At 45.5% G+C, this 24,621-nt stretch overlaps 1 pseudogene; it reads left to right on the forward strand.

The window, feature by feature from the left end:
* Positions 1-16,580: 16,580 nt before the first annotated feature.
* Positions 16,581-16,983, forward strand: LOC136139155 (proteasome maturation protein pseudogene; annotated as a pseudogene).
* Positions 16,984-24,621: the final 7,638 nt, after the last annotated feature.

Consider the following 24,621-nt stretch of genomic DNA (forward strand, 5'->3'; position numbering starts at 1 on the left):
TACCTGTGTGGGTGTGTTGGTGTAGAGGGAAGACGTGGAAGGTACAGAGTCTACAGTACCTGCACGTATATGTGGTGTGGGCACATTTTCAAGCACCCGTGGTTCTAGGAGGGATTTTTATGCATTTGCTCATAAGTGGTGAATGTGTTTCTAGACACACATGTATGCGTGCTTGCGGTACATGTGTCAACACAGGATGGGCACATGCCTGTATGTGTAGGTCAAGCGTCTACATATGCTTGTGTATATCAGATGTTTGTGTGTACATCGTGTGAGTTTGATCACACACGTCACGTGCCCTATTTCTCGCTGCTTCTTTAACCAGACCTGGAAGTCTGTCTCTAGAAGGCATGGATCCTGGGTGCTCTGCAGAGACTTGCATAGAAGATTCTAAGGGTGGTCTTGATGGGGGAAGGGGGTAAAAGGGTGGAGCTTCCCGCCCTCCCGGACCAACACGGGGCCCTCTTGGTCCCAGTGGAGGAGCATCTCCCACGGGTCTCTGCTGAAAGCCAGGCTGCACAGAGAGAAAAGGAAAAACAGCACACAAGCCTGGGTGGAGGCGCCTGCCTCTTCCGGGCAAAGGCAGGGGCTGCAGAGAGTGTGGGGTGGAGACAGCTGCTTCCAGCCCAGATAAGGCTGTGGGCTCACATTTTCCATTTCCAGGAGCCTCCCCCTCAGGGCCCGGAAAGGTCTCCGCTGACTCACCCCAGCTCCCTGCCCCCACCCTGGGATCTGCAGCGCCAAGAGGGGAAAACGAGGTGCTGGAAGAGCCGGCACCTCACCATAGCTTGTCCTGCGCCACCGGGGACTGGGGAAGTGGTCCCTGGGGCAGGACAGGCCCAGCCTGGGGCCCCTCACAGCTAATATCCTGCCCCTTGTGCCTCTGAAAAGCCACCCAGGAAGGAGGAGGGGTCTCTCCTGTCCTCTTAGAACAACAGTCCCTGCCTGTGCACGCTCTGTGCTCTGCCAGCCTGGCTGCCCCGGCCCAGAGGACCCTGAGACCCAGAGGGGCGAGCCGTCGTTGTCAGGGACAGGACCGGGCCTCGAACTCTGGGCTTTTTCTCCCTTCTCCCCGCACCTCCACGACTGCCCACCCGAAGCCTGCCCCCTCCAGCCCTGCCTGGCCTGCTCCCCCTCCCCCTCCCCCTCCCCAGGCTATTTATAGGGCCTGGCTCAGTGGCCTCCAGGAGAAGGGGAGCCAGAGCTCCAGGGCTAGAGATCACTGGGCCTTCCCCAGGCTGGGCAGGGTCCGCTTTCAGCCCAGCAAAAGGCCTTGTCACTCAGAGTGAGCAGGGGGGCTGGGGAGGCCAGGCCACGGCAGGAGGCTGGGCTAGGACCTGGGCCAGGGCCCCTCTGGAGTCCTTTGCAGTCCACAGACAAGCTGGGCTTCCTCAGAAGTGTCCTGTAGACTCCTTGGGGCTGGGGCGGATAAGGGAGGTGTACAAGGGCACGAGCCATCCTTGGGAAGGCCTGGAGTGCGGAGGCCAACACGAGGGCCCACCAGGCTGCCGCCTCCCTTGGAAGCCCCCAGAGTTTCCTTTCTCTAACAAAACGGTCCCTCTGGCCCATGGATCTGCTCCGCCAACAAGTGAATGGCTTAGGGTGCCATTCAAGGCCCTTCCAGCAAAATGCACAAACTCTCACATTTCTGCCATTGTGGCTGCACTGGTCCCGCTGTCTGAAGCATCCTTTCCACTTGTCATCCTGTCTGACAACCTCCCCACTCCTTCTTTAGACCTTCAGAGCCCAGTTTAAACGCCACCTCCTCTGGGAAGCCAAACCTGATGGAGCCTGCAGCACTCCCCGTCTCTCCTCCCTGCCCCACACTGCCCACTGGAATACATCCCTCCTCTCCCGCCCTGGCTCCCTCCTCCAATGTGTGGCTTGTGTCTCTCTTGAGCAGTGATCTCAGTTTGGGGCTCCTGAAAGGTCAGGGCCCCACCTCACTCAGCCCTCTGCCCCATCGCCCAGCCCGCAGCTCCACAGCCAAGGCCTGTTGAATGAGTGAGTGACGGCGAGGGGCACTGGATGCGTGAGCTCAGGAACTAGTGATTGAACAGCAAATGGAGATGAAGAGAACCAGCGGGGAAAGAAAGCAGGAAAGATCCCTTCTGTGTCTCCTGAGCCCTGGAGGGACTGCCTGGTGTCCCAGTGGGCAGGAAGGTGACAGGGACAGCCCAGGCCAGGTCTCAGTGACACTGCTCGGCCCTGGGCAGCAGCCAGCTCGGTCACTCTCATTCTTTCCAGATCAAAGTTCCCCCAGGGAACAGCCCGGAACCTGACACTGGCCCCGGGGTGGGGGGTTGGACCAGCTGGTGCTGTTGAGGAGGACACTGAGAGGCAGGGCATTTGTCCCCAGCTCCACAGACACCAGGTCAGCAGCCCAGGGAGGAGGCTGGAAACGCTTCCACACACCTACTCCAGCCCCAGCCCCACTCTCGGATGAAGGGCCGCACCGGTAGGTCGGGAACCCCTGGCTCTAGACCCTTCTGTTCCAGAATCCCCAAGGACCCCAAGCCCCTCAGGGCCTCAGGGGCTCGGCTCCCTGTACTGCCACCCCTCCACACACATCAGTTTTGACCCATCCCCACCCCATCTCCCAGCAGCTCCCATCTCAGACACCCTCCAGGTGTCTGAAACATACGTTTCTCTGTCTCCCAGCATCTCCCATCTCAGACACCCTCCAGGTGTCTGAAACATACGTTTCTCTGTCTCCCAGCATCTGCGTCTGTTTCTGTCTTTCCACGTTTCTGTCTTTGCATCTTTCTGTCTAGACTCTCCGTATTTCTGTGTTTCTCTGTAGTTTTTGTTCTCCCCTCAGTCCTTACTCCTGTGTCTTCTTCCATCTCTCTGTTCCCTGGACATGAAGTGGAACTATGGAGTGGTGTGTTAGCCCTTCGGTCTGCAGTGAACAGAGTTTTCCTGTTGCTGGGACTGGGCTGGGAGAGGATGGGAGAGAACAGAACCCAGTGCCCCTGCTGCAGCTAGGCCTCCCTGGTACCCTCAGCTGCTGTGTCTGAGCCAGACCTAGGTCAGCCCCACGGCCACATGAGCAGACAGAGAAGAAGTGGGCAGAGCTGGTCTGGGGTGGGAGGCTGTGTCAGTGGGCCAGATCCCTGAGTCTGCCACTCTTCTGTCCCTCTTCCTCATTCCACGCCTAGTTGTGGAAAGTCATACCACAGCCAGAGTTTGACTTCCTAGTCCCCATTCCCATGTGCAAGCTGGTGTTACACACACACACAGCATAGGGGAGTGGCTCAGAGCATAGGACTCTGCATCTCAGTCATGGCTCACTCATCTTTGGACCTCAGTTTTCTTATCTGTAAAATGGGGATTATATTAATAGTATCTGTGTTCTGGGATTGTTAAGAAACATTAAACTAGTTCATGTCTGTAAGGCCCTTACAAACAAACGTCCTATGTCTGGCACATAGTAAGCACCCTATCTATCTATCTGTCTACCTATCTGTTACATAAAATTAATAAATATGCATGCATGCTTCAAACTTGACTCTCAATAAAAATTACATGTTGCTTTCACCTTTATCCTGTTGCCCCAGGCTGAGCCAGACCCTGGTCACCAGCAGGTCCAAACAATTTTGGTGTGAGTAGTTGTTAATTCAAGTACAGGAAAAGCATATAGCTCTGGGTGTGTGCATTTCTACAGATCTGCTTGTGGAACCACATGTCATTAATAGCAGCTGTATGACATGTGGAGAAGTCGCCATTGCTTCTGGTTGAAGACGGCTGAAACCATCTCCTTCTGCTCCAGACACGTAGACGTGAGATTGTTAAAAATTAATGAGGGGGACGTGTCTGTAGACAAGAAATGGAGACTACTCCGTAAAAGAAAGAAGACAGGAGGCCGCAGGGAGAGAAGGGGCTGAAGCTGGCAGTCCCCAGGGGCTGGGAAGAGAGCAGGGCTGAACTTGTAGGGTGTGGGCCATGGTGTAAATGCTAAGCCAGGCTGGGACCTGAGCCTGGCTGGTGTCAGGATCTGTGGTGCCAGTTGTGATGATAAACCAGAGCAGCTCTGTCCACCCTTCAAGGTCGTGGCAAAAACCAAAGCCACATACCTGTGGTTGGGCCCTCAGCAGAGCCACTAGGCTTAAAGGGACTGTCCCAGAAATGTGTCATCCACATGAGGTTGGAGGCCCACAGTGGACACTTCTGAGAAAACCCTGGTCTGGAGCCCAGCCAGATACAGACCAAGCTGAGGCCACTCGCAGATGGCCTTGGGTTTTGCAGAACCTCCAGATAACCTCACAACCAAGAATCACAGAGCACTGAGGAAGCCAACAAACTTGGCAAATGGAAGAACTGATAGCTGAGAAAACAAAGTTTTAGAGCAATTTGAAAAGCCTTTAAAGTAGGTATCGTTAAGGTCCTCAAAGAAACCGCAACCACAAAACAACAAAAGGAGGTCGTGAAATAAGAGTAGGACAGATGACAGAATCCATTACAAACACGGGAAATTAAAATTACAGATAATAAAAAACTGAAAAGGTGAGCTGAATATCTTAACTGAATAGAGCTGGAGAGAGACATAATGAATTAGAAGTTTTGAGTTGAGGAAATCTCCAAGAACTTATGACTAAGAGATCGAGAGATGGAAAATATGAAGGAAAAAAATTAGACATGAGGAGAATAGAAACAGATGTATCTGGAACAGATATATAGAAAGAGTGATGGAGAGAATTGCTAAAGAGGTCATGGTTGAGGATTTTCCAGAAATTAAAAAAAAAATCCATAAATCCTTAGACTGGGAAAACTCTTAGCACATCCTAAGCACGGTGAACAAAAAACCAAAAAATCTATACTAGTTTCACATTTTAGTAAAACTTCAGAACATCAAGGATCAAGACAAAAAAATCCTAGTACCAGAAAACAAGGAATAAGAATATGACACCAGAGTCTTCATCAACAGTACTAGAAGCCAGAAGACGATAAAATATTTTCAAAGGAGTAAAGGACAACAAAGCTGAACCTAGAGTTGTGAACATGGCAATACTATCGTTTAAGAGTAATGGCAGATTAAGTACATTTTCAGACATCACTTAAAAGGAAAAATGAGCTTGGAAAGAAGCAGTGGGTTGGAATAAGAAAAAGTGAGCAAATAAATCAGCTAAATATATTGGCAAATCTAAATAACTATCATTAATATTATTATGTTTAGTTCCTGGTCCTAAAATTTCAGATCACAAGAACATGGGAGTTGGAAGGGAAGAGTATGGAGAGCAGTCATGAGTATCATGTATCCCAAATGAACTTATTTACAAAACAGAAATAGACCCACAGACACAGAAAGCAAACTTATGGTTACCAAAGGGGAAAGGTGGGGGAGGGATAAATTAGGAGGTTGGGATTAACATATACGTGCTACTATACATAAAATAGACAACCAACAAGGACCTACTATATAGCACAGGGAACCACACTCAATATTTTGTAATAATCTATAAGGGAAACTAATGTGAAAATTTATATATATACACAACTGAATCATTTTGCTGTGCGCCTGAAACAGAGCATTGTAAATAAACAATACTTCAGTTAAAAAAAAAAAAAAGATTTCCACGTATCAGATGCTGCTGGCGTCCTAACTCACATCCTCCCTGCCTCTCCTCTGATTTCAGCTAAAGCTGCAACCAACTCTTCCTGGGGGGCTCTGGATGACAGGCTCAGTTTTTGCTCCAGGGCTTCTGGAGTTAACGCCTCCAGAGGCGGCCCTCAACCAGGGGGCATGGGAGCTGACGGATAAATGCTTCTCCCACTAGCTCTTCATGTGGACAATTTTGAGAGGCTTTCTACAGGCTCCTCAGAAGGTCCCCACCGGAACTGAGCCCAAATTGCCCACGGCAGAGACCTCAGTATCACACTCATAGTGGTGCTTTCTCCATCCCTCACTCTCCCGGTCTCTCTCTCCAGCTTCCTGCCGTGATTTCCAGATCAACCTTCTAACGCAAGAGTCCTTATCACAAGTTTTGCTTTCAGTAGGACTCTGAGCTAAGACACTAAGGTTCTTGTCTTCTTCAGAAGGATCATAGAGATGCAGATTGCTTTTTTACTGAGATAGTTTACATCCATTAAGTAAATTTTGCAGATGTAAAGTCAGTGGTTTTTCATATATCCACAAAGGTGTGCAACCATGACCGCTATCTAGTTCCAAAATATTTTCATCACTCCAAGCAGAAATCCTGTACCCACTAGCAGCCATTCCCCAATTCCACCACTAACCTACTTTCTGTCTCTATGGATTTGCCCATTCTGTATATTTCATATACATGGAATCATATAACATGTGGTCTTATGTGATTGGCTTCTTCCATTTGGCATGTTTCCGAGGTTCAACCATGCAACATGCATTGTGGTCCTTCATTCCTTTTCATGGCTGAATGATATCCCATTGTATAGCAGAGCAAAATATGGAGGACAGGATGAAGCTGCAAGATAGTTTAATAATCAGGAAGTAGTAACACAAACATGTCATTTAGAAATACAGGAGTAAATATTTTACTTTATTTTTTACACCAACTTCACTCAAGTTCATTTACAGACATTTAAAATGCAAAACTATCAAAATTATAGAGATAAACATAGAAAATCTACATGACCTTGGGTTTGGTCTGTAGATCATGAGCTTTGAGTTTTAATACACAGCACAAAAAGCCAATCCACAAAAGAAAAAAGTAATATTGTGGACTTTATAAAATGAAAGATTTCTACTGTGTAGGAGTAAATATTTCAAAAATCAACTCCAGAGGAAATAAGAAAGTGATTGCCAAAAAAAAACCCGTAACCCAACAAACATCTTTTTCTAAACAAACATTGAAGGAAATGACCTCATTCTTTATGTGCATGTATAACTAATGGAAATAAAAACTAAAATTAGAAAAAGAAAAGGAAAAAAACATGGTAAATAGAAGATACAAAATAAGATGTCAAAGTAAGTCCAAATATATACCCATCACAATGCATTTAAGTGACTTAAATTTACCTATTAAGAAAACGAAGCCTTTCAGAATGGATAAAATCCAATCATATTCTACTAACAAGAGCAAACTTGTTGCTAAAAAGCAACTATAATATGGAAATACTAACATAGGAGGGATGGACAAAAATATCCTTCTCAGGCAAGAACAAAAGAGGAAAGCTGTTGTGGCAATAGTGAGGTCAGACAACATAGAATTCAGAACAAAAGGCATTAAGATTAAGGTGGCTATTTCATACTAATAAAATGAACAACCCACTAACAGGATTCAGCAGTCATGAGTGTGTCGATCATGTTCTTGTTTTACTGTGGTACAAAACACATAACAAAATTTACCACCTCGGGGCTTCCCTGGTGGCGCAGTGGTTGAGAGTCCGCCTGCCGATGCAGGGGACACGAGTTCGTGCCCCGGTCTGGGAAGATCCCACGTGCCGCGGAGCGGCTGGGCCCGTGAGCCATGGCCGCTGAGCCTGCGCGTCCGGAGCCTGTGTTCCGCAACGGGAGAGGCCACAACAGTGAGAGGCCCGCGTACCGCAAAAAAAAAAAAAATTACCGCCTTAACCATTTCTAAGTATACAGTTCAGTGGTGTTAAGGACACTCACATTGTTGCACAATCACCACCACCATCCATCTTCAAACTCTTTCCTCTTGCAAAACCGAAACTCTGTACCCGTTAAACAATAAATCCCCATGTCCCGCTCCCTCTAGCCTCTGGGAACCACCATTCTATTTTCTGTCTCAGAATCTGATTGCTCTAAGTACCTTATGAAAGTGGAATCGTACAGTATTTGTCTTATTGTGACTGGCATATTTCACTTAGCATAATGTCCTCAAGGTTCATCCAAATTCTGACAGTGTATGTCAGAATTTCCTTGCTTTTTAAAGCCAAATGATATTCCATTGTACGTATGTACCACATTTTGTTTATCCATTCTCCATCCATGGACACGGGCTGCTTCTGCCCCATAGCTATTGTGAATAACGCTGCTATGAACATGAGTGTGAATGCATGTGTCCATCAGTAGTCAACCAATGGTCACTTACTGAAACCTCACTGTCTTCTAGGTATGGCTCCAGGCGTGGGGAATACAGCCGGGAACAAGACAGCAGTCTGCCTTCCAGAGGCTTATATTCTGGTGGAGGGACTCAATATGCACACAAATGGTGCAGTCACGTGACAGCAGGTGCTGGTCAGTGCCATGAGGAAGACGAACCCTGTGGTCCATGAGCGACTGTAGGGAGCTGGGGGCTGTTTTATCCAGGAGGGTGTGAAAAGGCCTGTCCAAAGAAGGTGAAATTTGTGTTGAGACCTGAAAAGTAAGATGGTAGCTAAGACCTGTATAGGAAAGAACATTCCAGGCAGAAGCAGCAGCAGGAGCAAAGAAGCCCGAGCCTGGATCCAGTCTGGAGCGTTAAAATGCTTTGAGGATGGTGAGGCTGGTGGGCAGCAGAAAGATGGCCAGAGGCTTGAGGACAGAGAGGGAGGCAGCGGTGAGGGGGTGGGTCCACATGAGGGGCGGCCTTGAGGGCAGTGGTGCAGGGGAGGGAGCTCTGGAAGGTGTCAAGTAAGGGGAGGACCTGGTCTCCTTTACTGCCACGTGGAACGTGGATTTCAACAGGGCCAGCGTGAAGGAGGGGATTGCAGTGAGGCATGTACCTAACTCAGCCCTGAAGTGGGGAATGCCAGAACTGATAGCTCTACAAGGAGAAGTTGAGAAATCTAGTAACCACAGCGGGCAGTTTTAACCTCTGGGTGAAGGAGAGTCTCTCAGCCCCGCCCGTGTTGCCCTGTAGCCCCCACTTTCTCCCCCGCCCCCTGCGGCCATCCCTCCCACGCCTCACCCACGTCTTCATATCACCTCTCTCTTCTTCCCAGAGCCTCTAGCGCCTCCCAGCCCCTGAACGTCACTGACGGTTCTTCCAGGCCCTAACATCCTTCCAGTGAGCCCCCAGCCTTCCTGGCCTCTCCCAGGCTCTCCCAATTCACCTCTTCCCTCCTACGCCCCCTATTACCCCTTTTGGAATCTCAGCTCCTCTTACCTCCTTAGTTCCTTCCATTCCCAGTCTCTCCCTAGCAACTCAAATCCCCAAATCATCACCAGTTCTATTTCATAGCTCCCCTAGTCCTTGCCTAACCCTCCCAGACACTCAGTCTTTTTATACCCCCAGCCCTGAACCCCACCAACTTCCTCCCATTTCCCAGAGTCCCTCCAGGACCCCCCGCTCCCCGTTTGGTCCGTCTGCTTAGAGACTCATTTTCTAGTTCCTCATGTGGGACCAGAGCATCTTCATTTATTTTCCATTATTTCCCACTTGCCAGAAGGGCCCTTACACTGAGACCCTTGGTTGGCCAGATATGAGTAAAACACAAACACGGTTTTAATGCCACCTCCAGCCACCCCCGGACCCAGTGAGGAGGAAAGGCAGGGTCCCCCGGGCTCCCTTTCATTTCCTACCCCAAGCAGGATGACAGCATGCTGAGCACAGGGTGGGGGCAGGGCCCATCCTGGCAGCCAGGGAGCTCCAGGTCCAGCCAGCAGAGGGTCCTAGCAGCTGCCACCACACACCCAGCCAGAGCATGGGGCCTGCTGCAGCAGCTGGTCACGGAGTGGGGGGCCAGAGGCGTCTGTTTTTGGAAGGGCTGTGATTTATCAAGATGGCCAGCCCTGGTTGCCTCCCTTCCCATCTGTCCTATCACCATGCAATTCCTCCAAATTCCTCCCAGCTCCCCCATCCCTTCCCAGACCCCTGGTCCCTCCACCTCACCCATCCTCCCAGTCTCTCCAACCCTCCACAGGGCTTCCTAGTGTCTGTCCCACCCCCCCATTTCCCCTCCGGTCCCTGCCATTTCCCCCAGGGCCCCAGACCTCCACCTGGGTTAAGGCTAGGGGACTGGGATCCCCAGAGGATTGGGCTAAGAACTGATGTGCTTGTGTGTGAGAGGAAACTACCCAAGGCAAGGGAAAGAACCATCATAGAGGAGCAGACCAAACATTTCTGGGGCTCACACAGGAGTAGGAATAGTCCCTGTTTCCACCAGTCAGAATGGAGAGGCCTCGTAATATACCAAGCATTGGGTAGAGTCTTCAGATGGATCATGCATTTCAACAAAATGAAAAGGCAACCCATGGAATGGGAGAAAATATTTGCAAACCACATATCCGATAAGGGGTTGATATCCAAAAAGGATAAGGAATGCATACAACGCAACAGCAAAAAAACCCAATTATAAAATGGGCAAAGGACCTGAATAGATATTTTTCCAAAGAAGATGTGCAAATGGCCAATATGAAAAGATGACTGACATCACTAATTATCAGAGAAATGCAAGTCGAAACCACAATAAGATATCATTTCACACCTGTTAGGATGTTTATTATCAAAAAGACACGAGGGACTTCCCTGGTGGCACAGTGGTTAAGAATCCGCCTGCCAATGCAGGGGACACGGGTTCGAGCCCTGGTCCAGGAAGATCCCACATGCCACGGAGCAACTAAGCCTGTGCGCCGCAACTACTGAGCCTGCTCTCTAGAGCCCACAAGCCACAACTACTGAAGCCCACGCGCCTAAAGCCCATGTTCCACAACAAGAGAAGCCACCACAATGAGAAGCCCATGCACCGCAACAAAGAGTAGCCCCTGCTCGCCGCAACTAGAGGAAAGCCCAGGCACAGCAACAAAGACCCAACGCAGCCATTAAAAAAAAAAAAAAAAAAGACATGAGATAACCAATGTTGATGAGGATGTTGAGAAAAGTCAATTCCAGCACTCTTGTCGGTGGGAGCGTAAACTGGTACAGTCACTATGGAAAACAGTCCAGGGGTTCCTCAAAAAATTAAAAATAGAACTACTATAAGATCCAGCAATCTCACTTCTGGGAGATTCACATCCAAAGGAAATGAAAGCACTGTCTCTAAGAGATAACTGTACTCCCATGTTCGTTGCAGCATTATTCATGATAGCAAAGATATGGAAAGAACCTAGGTGTCTGCTGACAGATGAATGGATAAAGAAAATTACACACACACATATGTGCGCGTACACACGCACACGAGGGAATATTATTCAGTACCTAGAGGGGTGGGATAGGGAGGGTGGGAGGGAGGCTCAAGAGGGAGGGGATGTGGGGACATGTGTACGCATGTGGCTGATTCACTTTGTTGTGCAACAGAAACTAACACAGTATGGTGAAGCAATGACACTCCAATGAAGATCTATTTAAAAAAAAGAAAGGAAGGAAATCCCGTCATTTGCAGATTCATGGATGAACCTGGAGGGCATTAAGCTAAGTGAAATAAGCCAGACAGAGAGAGACAAGTACTGCATAATATCACTTACACGTTAAAAAAAAAAAAAAGTCAAACTCATAGAAACAGAATACAGTGGTGGTTGCCAGGGGCTGGAGAGAGGGGGGAATGGGGAGAGGTTGGTAAAAGGGTACAAACTCTCCGTTGGAAGACGGATGAGTTCTGAGGATCTAATGCACGGCGTGGTGACTACAGCTGATAACACACTATTGTATAGTTACTCTCTCAGCAGACCTTAAGCTTCCCCCACACACCCAACAAAGGTAACTATGTGCGGTGATGGATGTGTTAATTCACTTGACTGTGGGAATCCATAGTCACAGTGTCTATGTATATCAACTAATGTTGTACACTTTAAATATATTACAATTTAATTCGTCAACTATACGTCAGTAAAGCTGGTGGGGAGGGGAATAAGGATGATGCATTAGTAGTAGGGCTAATTAGTCCCAAAATAAAGGCTTCCTGCCATAACAAAGTATAAAAAGAAGCCTGAAAGGACAAACTGAGTCACAGGTGAGTTAACCGTATGCCAGAACAACACCCAGCACTCTTTAAAGGAATACAATAAAACACAGCACATAAGACTCAACAAGATAAAATTCAGCACCCATTAGAAAATTACAAGACATATGTAATGAAACAGAAAAATCTGACCCATACCTAGGAGAAAAACAAATAAGAAACAGACCCAGAAATGACAGAGATTATGGAATTAGTAGATAAAGACTTTAAAACAGCTATTTTATTTTATTTATTTATATATATTTTAAACAGCTTTATTAGAGTATAATTGCTTTACAATGTATGTTAGTTTCTGCTAAAACAGCTATTTTAAATCTTAAAATATAATCAAGGAAAATCTGGCCATGATAGGGACAGAAATAAAAGATATAAAAGAGACCAGGGCTTCCCTGGTAGCGCGGTGGTTGAGAGGCCGCCTGCCGATGCAGGGGACATGGGTTTGTGCCCCGGTCTGGGAAGATCCCACGTGCCGCGGAGCGGCTGGGCCCGTGAGCCATGGCCGCTGAGCCTGCGCGTCCGGAACCTGTTCTCTTGCAACGGGAGAGGCCACAACAGTGAGAGGCCCACGTACAGCAAAAAAAAAAAGAGACCAAAATGGAACTTCTAAAGCTTAAATACACAATATCCAAAATGAAATATACACTGGATGGGCTTAAGAGCAGATGAAATATTACAGAAGAGAAGATCAGTTTTCTGGAAGAGATTGCAATATAAGCTACCCAAGATAAAGTAAGCAGAGTAGTGGTGGGCTGTAGGACAATATCAAGCAATCTAACATATTCCAATTACAATTGGTATCCCAGAAGAAGAGGAGAAAATGGGGGAACAGAACAAGTATTTGTTTGTTTATTTATTTATTTGGCTGCGCCAGGTCTTAGTTGTGGCATGCGGGATCTTTTAGTTGTGGCAGGTGGGATCTTTAGTTGTGGTATGTGAATTCTTAGTTGCGGCATGTGGGAACTAGTTCCCTGACCAGGGATTGAACCCAGGCCCCCTGCATCGGGAGTGCGGAGTCTTAGCCACTGGACCACCAGGGAAGTCCCCAGAACAAATATTTGAAGAAATCGTGGCTTAAAATTTTCCAAATTAGATGAAGACTATAAACCCATAGATCCAATAATCTCAAAGAAACCCAAGCAAAGAAACAAAGAAAACCACACCAAGGCACATCGCAGTCAGATTGCTAATACCAATGATAAAAAGAAAATCTTAAAAGTTGCCGAAAAGATTCGACTTCTAACCAAGAAGGAATAATGAGGATTGGATTTACCCTCTTACTGAAACAATCTAAGAACAGACAAAATATATGAAATAACAATTTTCAAGACACTTGATTTCAGGCAACAAAGGACAGTGATCTCTGAAAGATGGGGGAAAATTAGGTGAACTCTACAATTGCTCCAGTTCACGGATTTGGATGTACTATTGTAAGGTTCTTATGCTATACATGAGATGGTATAACATCACCGTAACCTATAAACCTGAAACCAACCAGTAACGACAAGCTATAGCCAATAAACTAACAAACGGGACAAAATGGAATCATAAGTAATATTTGATTGATCCAAAGAAATCACAAAAGGACGATAAATGGGAACAAGTAAAATAAGCAGAAGAAAATAATATAACAAGCAGAATTTAAGTAGAAAACAGAACAACAATAAAGTCAGTTATGCCAGAAATGAATTCAAAAGCTGGTTCTTTGAAATTATCTATAAAATGGGTTGGAGGTGGGGGAATATAGGCAGATTGATCAGGAAAAAGGAAAAGGAGGGAAGACACAAATGATCAGGAATGAAAAGAGGACAGTTCTACAGACATCAAAAGGGAATATCATGAAATACTTCATGCCAATAAACTTGTATAAATTGTATAAATTCCTTGAAAGACACATGCTATCAAAGTTCACTCAGAAAGAATAACTAAAAAAAAAAAAAAAAAAAGAATAGCTAAGGGCTTCCCTGTTTGCGCAGTGGTTGAGAGTCCGCCTGCTGATGCAGGGGACACAGGTTCGTGTCCCGGTCCGGGAAGATCCCACATGCTGCAGAATGGCTGGGCCTGTGAGCCATGGCCACTGAGCCTGCGCGTCCGCAACCTGTGCTCTGCAACGGGAGAGGCCACAACAGTGAGAGGCCCACGTACCGCAAAAAAAGAAAAGAAAAAAAAAAAGAATAGCTAATCTTTCCAAAAAAAAACAGAAACAAAAAACTCAAGGCACAAATGACTTCACAGATGAATTCTACCAAACAGTTAAGAAAGAAATACTAAAAACTGTGCACAGACTCTTCCAGAAATCTGTAGAGAAGGAAATACTTCCCAACTCATGCTATGAGGCCAGCTCCTGGCCTGGTTTTTCCTGGTACCAAAACCAGCTAAGAACATTACAACAAAACTACAGAACAATATCCCTTATGCACATAGATACAAAATCCTTAACAGGATTTTAGCAAATCAAATTCAGTAATATATAACAAAATAAGGCATCATGACCATAAGGGGTTTATCCCAGGAGTGCAAGCTTGGTTTAACATTTGAAAATTAATCAATATAATCCAAATTACCAGTGCAAATAAGAACTACAGGATTCTCTCAAAAGACGCAGAAAGAGCATTTGACGATATGCAACATCCACTAATGATTTAGGGGGAAAAAAAAAACCACCTCAGCAAACTAGGAACAGAAAGGAACTTCCTCAGCCTTACAGAGGACAGTCAAGATAAGCCTACAACTAACATTATACTTTAATATAAAAGGCTGAATGCTTTTCCCCTAAGAGGAGAAAAAAATCAGGATATCAGATTTTTTCCTCCCTTCATATCAGATATCTGATATCTGTCTCACCTCTTCTATTCAAAATTGTACTGGAAGTCTTAGCCAGTGCAATAAGGCAAGGGAAAGGAAAGGCATACAGATTGGATAAGAAGCAGGAAAAGTCTTTATTTACAAAACATGATTGTCCAGGTAGAAAGTCTTAAGCAATCTACCAAAATACTACTGGAACAACTAAATGAATTTAGCAAAGTCTCAGGATCAAAGGATCAAGGTTAATATACAAAACACAACTGTATTTCTTTATATTAGTGAGACATTAGTGGGACGTTGAATTTTTAAAATATCATTTACATAGTATTTACAATAGCAGACAATGCAATACCATACACAATAGAGGAAAACTCAAAACACTTAAGAATATATTTAACAAAATATATACCAAACATAGAAAATTACAAAATATTGCTGAGATAAATTAAAGAAGTTCTAAATAAACAGAGAGATATACCAAGTTGATGAATCATAAGACAGTATTATTGTTGATTCACCCCAACTGGATCTGTAGAGTATAACTATCCCAGTCAAAATTCCTGCCTGCTTTCTTTCTTGAAAATTGCTGAGATAATTCTAAAATTTAGCCCAAAAATGTTTTAAAAAGAAGAAATATATTAGAGGACTCAAACTACCCAATTTTGAGAGCTACCGTAATCAAGATAGCTCAGTATAAGGGTACAGAGACATCAATGGCACAGAATAGAAAGTCCATAAATAGGCTCACACACACAGAGTCAAGGCTGGGACATGGGACCTGGGACCCTTTACTGGAGTGCTTGCACTTGCAGCTGGACAAGTCTCTCTTCCTCTCCTGGAGCAACCGAATCCAAAGAAACTATAAGGGACTAAAAATAAGTTCATGCATGTGCAGTAACGGGGCGAATTATGAACAATAAGATACAAAGAGGCCACAAACCAACTGCCACTTCTGAGGTGCTGGGAGAAAAGCCGGGTACTACGCATGATCCCTGCATACAGCACCACAAAGGGGCTGGTGGACCACCTAAGCTACACCTCCTGCCCAACCCACGGACCCACCCCTATTGTTACCCAATTTAAGGAGCCAGCTCGCGGCTCCTCCAGGAGTGAGCAAGGGCACCTGTTACGTGTTTTCGCTCCCTCCTGATGAAACCTGAATTTCTCATCTGGCCTCTTTTCAATTTCTGTTGATTAAAGAGTCCAAGGACCCGAGTCTGAGTCCGTAGCAAATTGATTTTCAACAAAGGCTGGAAAGTGTGAAAGGGATTGTCTTTGCTACAGATGGTGCTGGAATAACTGGATACCTATATGCAAAAATAAAATGAACCTTGATCTGTACCTCACACCATACCCTCAAATTAATTCAAAATTAATCATAGACCTAATTATAAGAACTAAAACACTTCTAGAAAAAAACATAGGACAAAAATCTTTGTGATCCTTTTTTTTTTTTTTGGCCGCGCTGCATGGCTTGCAGGATCTCAGTTCCCCAACCAGGGATTGAACCTGGGACACAGCAGTGAAAGCCTGGAATCCTAACCACCAGGCCACCCCCTTGGCAAGTACTACTTAGATAGGAAACAAAAGCAAAATGATAAATAGAACTTTATCAAAAATAAAAAATTCTGATCTTCAAAAGATATCATTAAGAACAATGAAAAGGCAAGCCATATTTGCAAAATACATTTATCCAGTAAAGGACCTGTACTAGAATGTACAAGGAATTCTTAAAACTCAATAAAAACAGCTTACTTTTTTTAATGGGCAAAAGATGTGAACAGACACTTCACCAAAGGAGATATATGAATGGAAAATAAACAAATAAAATGATGTTCAGCATTCTTAGACCTTAGGGAAATGCAAATTAAAACCACATGAAATGGAAGTGAGCAGCAGGGCCGGCTGACAGTAATGGTGCTGAGAGGCTGTGTGCAGGGTGACTTGGGTTTGGATCTCAGCTAAAGGACAGTATTCCAGTTACTGAACTTTCAGCAAGTGGACATTTTGAAAGCCATGATCTTCTTTGAAAAGGTTTTTCTCTTATGTGAAAAATGAACGTTTTCCCAGTCATCCTCTTAAACTGTCAGAAATAAAATTTCCAGCTCAACCAAGACAAAATGAATTTTTCTGCACTGAGAAACTCTGGGGTCTATTTGCTCCACTAAATTTACAAATGGAATTCAAAGCAATGCAGCATGTTCTGCATCTTCCATTTCTTCCAAGCTCAAACCTTTCACTGGATATTTGAGGAATAATGATGAGCCTATTGGATTTGAAGATATTTTTAATGACACATCACAAAGCGAACTAATGGGAGAACCACACTTGGTGGAATATAAACTCAATTTCCTATAACGCAGTGTGCTATTCATGAAAACAGAGGGGCTGCTTCTTGTTTATAGTCATCTATTTACTATAATTTGGTGCACACAACATTAAAAGTACTGACACATTAGAAAAAAAACCCCAACAAACCCACATACACATACCCTAGAGTGGCTAAAATTTTTTAAAACTGACGATACTAAGTGCTGTCAAGAATATAGAGCAACTGGAGCTTTCATCCATTGCTGGTGGGAATGCAAAGTGGTGCAGTCACTCTGGAAAGTAATTTGGTAGTTTTGTTTTTTTTTTTAAATCAAGTTAACCATACACTTACCATATGAACCAGAAATCCCACTCTTAGATATTTACTTAAGAGGAATAAAAATATGTATTCACACAAAGACTTGTACACAAATGTTTATAGCAGCTATATTCGTAACGATAAAATTTTGGAAACAACTCCATCAATGGGTGAATAAATTGTAGTGTATAGATACAACAAACACTACTCAGCAAAAAGAGAAAAATCTGGTAATACATGCAACAATATGAATGTTTCTCAACGTTAATGCTAAGTGAAAGAAACCAAATCTGAGTGATTATTTGTTGTATGATTCCATTTATAATCTGTAAATCCTCAAAACATGATTCCTTTGGTGAAGGCAAATGTATAAGGATAGAAATCAGATTGGTGGTTGCTAAAGGCCAGAGGTGAGAGGTGAGGCAAAGGGCACAATGAACCTTTTTAGTCGAGGGAAATGTTCTTTATGCTGATTGTGGTGTTGGTCAACGGTGGTATATAGCTAAAATTGGTGAATTTTACTTTAAGTAAATTATACCTCAATTCATCCGATTTTTAAAATAGAATGCATGACAGACTTGCTGGCTACCACTGGTTTTTGTTTGTTTGTTTGTTTTTCAACATCTTTATTGGAGTATAATTGCTTTACAATGTTGTGTTAGTTCTACCACTGGTTTTGATAGTAAAGTGAAGACAGTTTCCTGCACTGGAAACTGGTTCCCCTAAAATCTGTAGGAAGGAAAGTATGTGTGACTGTTTCCCTTGGACCAGATGTGAGCCATTGGAGAGCGAAGACCTGCATAGAGCGATAATAAAACCTGTCCAAGGGCGCCACCAGGAGGGCATCTGAGACTTAGCAAGAAGGTGGAGCCTAGGCCTGCCCGTGGGCCTAGGAGAGGTCAGCTGCCAGTCCAGACCAAGGATGAGAATTATGGGTGACAGACCCAGGTAATGGTGTGGGCTGGAGGGTTGGGAAGAACTTACAAAAGAGCCCCGCTAGATGAACAGTCAGCTTTATACACATGCCAGGCCCGGGGAGATTATGTGGCAGCTCACACAGTACTAGTCAGAATAAGACCTTTCTTGCTCCTTTCTTCCTCCCTCTCCCTCCCCCATTTCAACTCCAGAGAAAGCAAAAGCAGCCTAGTGAGTGAGTGAGGAAGAGGATCTCAGGGTGTAAGAGCAGTGGGGGAATGGAAACAGGCATTTGTCAGACGCACACATTTCCCCTCCCCCCGCCACCACTTATGCACACTTTTTCCAGCTGCATGCTGTCTACCCAAAACACATCAGGAAGGTGCAAGGGAGACATTTTTCACCTTAAACTTTTAATTTTTTTGACTTGTACTTTTTTTGCATTTTTTATTGTGGTAAAATATACATAAAATTTACCATTTTAAGATGTATAATTCAGTGGCAGCAAGTACACTTACATTGTTATGCATCCATCTCTGGAAGCTTTTCTTCATCCCCGACTGAAACTAAAAATAGAACTACCATATGATCCAGCAATTCCAATTCTGGGTATTTACCAGAGGAAAACAAAAGCACTAATTCGGAAAGATACATGCACCCCTACATTCATTGCAGCATTATTTACAATAGCCAAGACATAGAAAAAACCCAAGTGCCCATCAACAGACAACTGGTTTAAGAAGGTGTGGTATAAATATATACAATGGAATATTATTCAGCCATAAAAAAGAATGAAATCTTGCCACTTGCGACAACATGGATGGACCTAGAGGGTATTACGCTAAGTGAAATAAGTCAGACAGAGAAAACAAATACTACATGATTCCACTTATATGTGGAATCTAAAAAACAAAACAGACAAACAAAACAGAAACAGACTCATAAATACAGAGAATAAATGGGTGATTGCCAGAGAGGAGGAGAGTGGGGGAATGGACAAAATAGGTGAAGGGGATTAAGAGGTACAACTTTCCAGCTATAGATAAATAATTCAGGGGTTTCCCTGGTGGCGCAGTGGTTAAGAATCTGCCTGCCAATGCAGGGGACACGGGTTCGAGCACTGGTCCGGGAAGATCCCACATGCCTCGGAGCAACTAAGCCCGTGCGCCACAACTACTGAGCCTGCGCTCTAGAGCCCGCGAGCCAGAACTACTGAGCCTGCATGCCACAACTACTGAAGCCTGCGCGCCTAGAGCCCGTGCTCCGCAACAAGAGAAGCCACTGCAATGAGAAGCCCGCGCACCGCAACGAAAAGTAGCCCCCACTCGCCGCAACTAGAGAAAGCCTGCGTGCAGCAACGAAGACCCAACGCAGCCAAATAAATAAATAAGTAATTCACTGGGATGTAATGCACAGTATAGGGAATATAGTCAATAATATTGTAACAACTCTGTATGTTGACATACGGTAACCAGATTTACGGTGATCATTTCATAAAACATAAAAATATTGAATCACTATGTTGTACACCTGAAACAAATATTGTATGTAAATTATAATTCCATTTAAAAAATAAAGATATACAGTCCGGGGCTAATACAACAGGTTGAAAAGTCCTCAAAGCACAGGCTCCTTACCATACCATCCTAGTGTAGCTCCACCATCCCCATGGTCTAGGTCTAGAGTCTGGGTCCAGGCAGGAAGAAAGAAGAAAGGCAAAGACTTTTGGAAAGATGGGGGAAATCGTCACTCAATCATTTTCTGTGTTCTGTGGTTCAGAAGAGTGTCCTGGTTGACAAAACCTGTTCTAAAAGACCAAGAAGCCAGAAGCATGGCAACGTCTCTTGGAAGGGCCAAACTGGTCCATGATCCTCATCTCCAAATACTGAAGTCACTCACACAAATGCAACGACCTGAGATCAATTATCTAACTGGCTGAGCTTAGGCCACATGTGTGCTTTGTCAAACACAATCTTATGGGATAATTGTGGTTAAGCAAAAATTGGAGGGAGAGCTCCTTTGCCCACAGCAGGATGTCTGAGAACACAGCTTCACCAACAGTCTCTCTCTGTAGCGTTCCCCAGGGGAGCCCAGGGAGCACAGTTTGAAAACAACTTAACCATCATCCTCATTGTACAGATGGGAAAACTGAGGCCTGGGAAGAGGCAGGGGTGTGCACCAGGTGATCTGGGGCAGAGGTGGCAAGGGATCACAGGCTCCAGCTCTTATGAAGAGCTCTCCCATCCAGCAAAAGAGCTTTACAATTTGTAACGCGTTTTCACTGACAGGATCTCAAATGATGAAATGAGGGCACAGAAGCAGGAATTGACTCGCCAGAGGGCACATGGTTAATGAGTGACCGAGGCTTACTTGGACCTCGGGCTTCCAGATCCTGAAACCAGAATCTGTTGCCTAAAAGTATTTTTTACTTCAAAATTCATCTATAAATTTTTGCAAGCCTTTAAAAAATGTAAAAATTAGGAAGAATCTCACCTACTCCCTTGAAGCGGGAGGATTTGCTTGTTCATCTAACTGTAGCTGGGTTGTCACGTTCTCCATAGAGAAGCTACTATAGACCTCGATGCCTCCAGCAATGCCCCCTGCACAGGGAAACCCACTGAATCTTCGGCCAGTCAGCACAGGTATACTCATATCTTTTGCACATCATTGGTGTGTGTGTGTTGGGTGGGGTACGGTTATTTGTTCAGTAACATCAAATACTTGCTGGGCTCCAATTTACAGTGTCAGGGACTGTGTTAGGCACTGAGATTAGAGATGAATTAGACAGAGCTTCCTGTCCTCGTGGAGCTCAATCCAGAGGCAGACGGTACAGTTAAACCACAAAGTCATTTTAGATAGTGGAAAGTGTGGTGATGGAAATACGATGATGAGATACCAGTGACAGGACGGGCTGCCACTTTAGATTGAGTGATGGGAGAAGGCCTTTCGGATGAGCTGAGATAAAGGTGAACAACAAGAAGGTGGCAGTCATGTGAGTATCTGGGGAAAACAATCTCATCTGGCCTTTTTAGTGAACAGAGAAAAGGCCAATGTGGCTGGAGAAAAGGGGAAGGTTGTAGAAGAGCCCCGGGAGGTGGACTGGGGTAACATCATGTAAGACCCTGTAGACCACGGTCAAGTTCAAGTTCTGGAGAAAGGCAGGTAATTAGGCACGGGCGACCTAGGTGGGGCTTCCCAGGAGGCAGCTGAAGAGCGGTCCAGGTCCATCCATTGAAATGCTCCCGCGAGTGGGGGCGCGGCCCGAAGCTTTGGCTTTAGCCAATCAGAGCCTGGGGGCGGGGCCAGAGCCAGCAGCTAGCCAGCGACCCCTGCGGCCTACCTGTTCCTCGTCGCTTCTAACTCTCACCTCCTCAAATGAGACTGGTTGTTCTCCGGTTTCCTCGACCACCACGAAAGGAAACCCTGGTCTTCAGCGTCCGGGCCCCTGAAGGAAGCAGGCGGACGCTGGCTCCCACCCTCCGGGATCGCTTTCCCCGGTGTCTGGTCTTGTCTGCGGTGGGGGGTCGAGGCGGCGGCCGGGGGCGTAGCAGGGAGCTTGATGAGCCCCAGCGCCAGAGGGGCCGCAGAAGCCCGAGGTGGGAGGCCACGGGACAGCCCTGTGGCCTGACCCTCGCAGGAGAGACCTGCAGCTTGCTTTTTTCGCTTAGTACGTCTCGAAGGGTGTCCACGTGGAGACATGAAGACCCACCTCCGTCTTTAAATTGCTGCATGATGCAGAATTACCAGTGCTTAAGTCACCCACTCCCAAGCTAATGGACTCTTTAGTTGATTTTACTTTTCTGCTATAACTAATGGTCCTTCAGGAAACATCTTTGTCATTCTTCTTGTACCTGTATTTCTCTAAAGTTGTCTAACTCCTCAGTCACAGGCAGGCCATCAGTTACATAGGTGAGTGACAAAGCTAGGCTGTGACTTAGAAGGTTTCCCCTGGGGAGGAGGGGAAGGGGGTTGGATAAATTCCCTAGGAATGGTTGTGGCCGACAAAGCACAAAGGCCTTGGGGTTAGACATGCTTTTGCTTTCCAGTGTTGATAGTTACTTATTGAAGACTGGTAGGCGAGACCCCCAGCCCCCCGGGGCCTTATTTTCCTCGTCTGTGAAGAGGGGACACTGGGGTGGTGGTGAGAGGGGCTGGTAAAGTGATTTATAAGGTCTGTTGCACTGAGAAGGCCTTATATTACCAGCCTGTGGTCTAAAAGTCACGAGAGAGTTGACTAAAATAATTGCACAGTTGTATCGGTGCCATAAACGTGTGTTCTTATTGATGGCTTAAAAAAGAAAAAAGACATATTTGCCTTATTACTCAGTAAGGTGGGCAAAACAAAACATTTTACTTTGGAGTTTGGGCAGAGAGCGTGGTGAGAAGCGGATCGTGGCCTTCTCCTGTGGGGCCCTCCATCCAGGTCCTCGGGCCTTCGGCCAGCAGGTAACCTGAGGGCCGGGGACAGGCTGCCCACTGGCTGGGCCCAGACCTCTCCCCTGCCCCCATCTCCTAGCCAGACCCTGCTGACTGCCTGATCTCTCAGCCCAAAGCTGGGGGCTCAGGTGAAGCCCCCACCCAGCTGCGGCACTTCTGGGAGTTGGGTGGGACAGGGCGAGAACAGTGGCCACACGAACCCCATGGGGGCTGTCAGAACTCTGAGGGCCCGAGAAGGTGGGTCTACCTGGACAACAGCTTGGCCACCCTCAGGCCTTGGAGCTGTGTAGATCCTGGACCTGGGGTGACCACTTTGTCCCAACTGGATGAGACCTCGACCTCCCCTCGTTTGGACACCTTAATGGGCCTGTCAGGTGAGTGGAGCCCTGGTCGACAATGGGTGCCTCACCTGGACCAGACAACATCTGACAAAGGCCTTAATGGGTGAGCAGAGCCCCGGGTGAGGAGGGGTTGAAGGGCAGTGGTTGTCATTTCTACCAGACCTTGATCTCAGGAGATAGAAATGGCAGAATAACAGACCATATTTGGCCAATGGGAAGTGCGCACCACCTTTTGGTTAGAGTTACTGGCTGTTTATAGAAGGCCTGTCTATATAATACGAAAAAGATACTCGCAACTCACCACCCTCCACCCGCACCACTTTTCAAAAGAAAACTTGCCCCATCTAGGCCTTCTAGATGTAAAGAGGTTGCCCACGGATAACAGTTAGAAAATCGCACACCTTGTAAATGCCCATTTGTTTTTTTAAAAAGTCATAGGAAAGGAATGTCTTCTGGAAATGACATTTTGAAATGGAACAGTTAAATCACCTCTAGAGGTGACCTCTAGAGGTGACATCGGGGTGATCCAGGTCCACGTACGTCCCACACATACGTGGGTTAGAGGACATGGAATGGCAGACCTTGAGGAGGAAGGAAAGAAGCTTCTGTGCCAGACTGGTCACACTTGGGAGACATTTCCATGTCATAACCACTGTTCTGTGTGTACAATTATCCCTCACTGCTGTATAAATAGTTGACAATGCTAAGTACTTTTCTGAAGTATCTAGTGGATGTTCTGAAGCGCCTGATATATGTTAAAAGTAGAGGTAGTAAAAAGACATTTTGAAAGTATCTTTTTGTTAAGATTCATATGAAATATTGTTATTTTAGGGGGGAAGGGATTGGCCAAACCACCTTTCTGAACAGTACGCACTGTGGCTGTGCGCTGGCTCGAGAGGGAGGGATGTGTGTGGATGTGTTCATATTTACATTTTGAGGCTGACCACTGATGTGTGTGTATCTCTTTCGGCTGTACTATAGAGATACATTGCTGAGTAATTCAATGGAAACATATTTCCTTGCTAATATTTTAATAGTATACATTGGATAATGAATTCTCTTAGAAGCATTATACTTTGTGTACTCTGTTGCTTTATCTCTCATTTTTTTTGGTGGGGGGAGGGTCGCCAAGCCACGTGGCACGCAGAGATCTTAGTTCCCCACCTAGGGATTGAACCTGTGCCCCCCGCAGGAGAAGCATGGAGTCTTAACCACTGGACCACTAGGGAAGTCCCTATATCTCATTTTTAATTGAACATTAAGGGAATGCAGTATTTTAATCATAACTCTGACAATATCTTTAGCTAGAGGCCTGTTGCCAATTTTGTCTTTTATGAAATGTCTGTCGCCAAGAGAGGCAGGATTACATTTTTTTCTTCTTGATTGAGTTGGTATAGTGTATTCCTGGTTATCAAAATACTCATATATTGAATAGCTTTGGGTCTTTGAAACAGTGAATCTTCATGATGTGTGAAAAAGCATGATACGTAACTAAACAATCTTAATTACATAAAAATGGATGTTTAGTTGTGTAGATACATACATGGGACCTAGAAGGACACGTCGAACTGTAAACTGTGATTATGGGTGACTATTTCTGCTTCTTGTGTTTTTCAGTTTCCCATTATGCACATTAACTTTTAAGAAATATTTTTAAAATCTGTAAACATTTTA

Source organism: Phocoena phocoena, chromosome 19, assembly GCF_963924675.1.
Source record: "Phocoena phocoena chromosome 19, mPhoPho1.1, whole genome shotgun sequence".
In the NCBI taxonomy this organism is placed as follows: Eukaryota; Metazoa; Chordata; class Mammalia; order Artiodactyla; family Phocoenidae; genus Phocoena; species Phocoena phocoena.